This window comes from Mixophyes fleayi, chromosome 9 (assembly GCF_038048845.1).
Source record: "Mixophyes fleayi isolate aMixFle1 chromosome 9, aMixFle1.hap1, whole genome shotgun sequence".
NCBI lineage: Eukaryota > Metazoa > Chordata > Amphibia > Anura > Limnodynastidae > Mixophyes > Mixophyes fleayi.
The window spans coordinates 48362843-48365484 of NC_134410.1; the positions used below are offsets into that span (position 1 = coordinate 48362843).

General features: G+C 38.9%; 1 long non-coding RNA gene across 1 annotated transcript; it reads right to left on the minus strand.

Annotated features, from left to right (window-relative positions):
• Positions 1-2142: 2142 nt before the first annotated feature.
• LOC142101591 (uncharacterized) lies at positions 2143-2387 on the minus strand. The gene is made up of 2 exons (XR_012679062.1): positions 2303-2387; positions 2143-2216 (listed from the first exon to the last, which is right to left on the minus strand). It is a non-coding gene; the product is annotated as an uncharacterized LOC142101591 (long non-coding RNA).
• Positions 2388-2642: the final 255 nt, after the last annotated feature.

A 2642-nucleotide genomic window follows, 5' to 3' on the forward strand; every position in this document is an offset into this window, starting at 1 on the left:
TATCAGTTCCTACAACTAGAGTACAAGACCTGGGGGCATCTGAATACCTGTGAGCGCATCTAGCTCTACGGGAAAAGTGGTTCCTATAGGCGAAGACCTCTGAAGCGGTTCTAGGAGTTGATACCTGGGGCGTGAGCCGTAACAATAAGTAACAATTTACACTTCTCATAGGTCACTCAATCACTATATCTAATCCCAGTAGGATTAGTTTATGGTTTACTCTGTATTCTAAGAAATGATACAGTCTTTCACACTAATTTAGACTATGTCTGATCCCGTGCGATCAGCTCATCAATTACCTGACCACTTTCACCAGCGATGCAATCTGAAACTGCAGGTATTCTACTTTACACATTCAGGGCACTGAAATAGGGCTTGGTGGACCCTTATGGATGATCACACACTTAAGGGAATGTTTGTGGGAATCTCATTCAGTGGCATGAGGCACGAGGTACAGTCTGAGATTTGGGTTTATTCAAATCCCAGACATAGTCTCAGCCTTGGGGCTAGATTTACTAAGCTGCGGGTTTGAAAAAGTGGGGATGTTGCCTATAGCAACCAATCAGATTCTAGCTTTCATTTACTTAGTACCTTCTACAAAATGATAGCTAGAATCTGATTGGTTGCTATAGGCAACATCCCCACTTTTTCAAACCAGCAGCTTAGTAAATCTAGCCCTTGGTCACTTACAAACAGACATGAAAATCATGCAAAGTCCTTTCAATTCACTCTTAGATAACTAAATACACTAAACCCACCTATTAACAAGAACAGTATAGTAACAAAAGCAAAATCAACATAAAACTGTAACAGTTACACAACTTATCTAATAACCAGGTTATAAGCAAAAATTTGAGTTCATCACTTACTTCATGCATAACATTTCGTCAAATAAAAAACAATGATGACCCACGGTGCTAAAAAGTGGAAGAGATGTCTAATCCCAATGATATGATTACTAATGAGGTACAACACTATAACAAAAATAAATGAATAAATAAACAAGTCTGAACACTCTATAGAAACCAGGGGGGTTTATTGAAAAACTGGGTAGAAAAAAATGGGGAGTGGTGAACAGATCCCAAATATCCAGCTAAAAACAGTAAAAACATATATAGGGATATAAAGTAAAATATCTCAAAAGTATTCCAGGGAATATGTAGTGAAGAAAAACAGAGAAAAAACTCCAGTAAAATAAACAGAAGGCACCGCAAAAACAAAAATAACAATCCCAACGATGTCAATGCCGTGGGCAATGTAGATAAAATTATATGAAAAATACCTCTAAAAGAATGTCCCAAAGGTTCTTCACAAAGGTGCCAGAGTCTGTTGAGCCCTCCAGGGCTAAAAGCGAGAGCTCCCTCCTTCCGAGGATGGTGCACCACCAACTTCAGCTGGTCCCAGTAAGTTCCCCTGTCACTTCCTATACCGTGGAACGCAAGCCTGCGTTTCAAATGCCGAACTTCCGGTTTCAGACAGCTGGAACGCAAGGCAGCGTTCCTGTATCTGCAGATGAATAAAAGGTATATTCTCTTCTCTTCTTTAATAAGTACATCAAAGATAGTGATAAAAACATGTAACCATTAACATTACATAACATTAAAAACTATGTTTAGTCTCAAATCTGAAGAACTCCTATATGTAAAGATTCCTAGCAACTTACTGTAGGTTTCTGGCATGTCATTATGTGAGCAAAAGTTGAAAACCCATCAAGGAAAGATATTAAGTTATTTCAGCGTCTTGTTTCATAACATTGTAATAAAATAAACGTGTTTGCACAGGCAAAACTACAAATAATTCAGTGTGATGCATAATCCTACACTGCTGCCTGCACAAACTGAAAGCAGCCGTATTTTGGGCTGAACCACTGTACACGAGAAAGCAGACACTATGAACCAGTGACATCACTGAGACACAAAGGGCACTTGATGAAAAGTAACATTTACCACTGCTTTCAGACTCCCAGCTGCTCTCACTGTCTGTAGAGTCTTTTTTGTCATGATTTTTTCTTGATGACTTTTTCTCATTTCTTCTGCAAAATCATACACAAAGAAAAAAATACTCCAAAATATACAAAGAAATCTAAATGAATCCAGAATAATATAGTGTGTAAAGGAAAAGATGAGGTTTACATGAACCTACCTTCAGAAGAAGAGTCAGAGCTGCTGGATTTTTTACATTTCTCCTCCTCTTCTACAGGCGTGTGCTCATCTGAGCTGTAGAAACACACAGGGATGAGCATAAAACAGAAGGAGTTTCTAACAATGACTTACAACAAACAAAATGGTGTAAAAGGACTTACTCAGGTTCAGGATCTTTTGGTGAAAGACCCCAAACTTCTGGGGCTCCCAACTCCACTATCCTCTCCCTTTCTTTTAGACGTCTGGAAAAAAACAATCAAAAAAACACCAATGACATACAACATGGACGATAGTAAAATACAGAATTACTTCCGTATATGGGAGTTGTGTGCTCCATTCTGCCAGTTATAGGACACTTTGCTTTATGTCTTTTTTAAAGGTACATCTGCTCTTATGGGTTTGTTTTGTTTATGGTTGATGGCATATGAAGACGAAATTTTGGGGGGAGGGAGGTTGTATCTGCGTATGTGGGGTGGGGTTAAAGCTAGGGATGTGCACCGG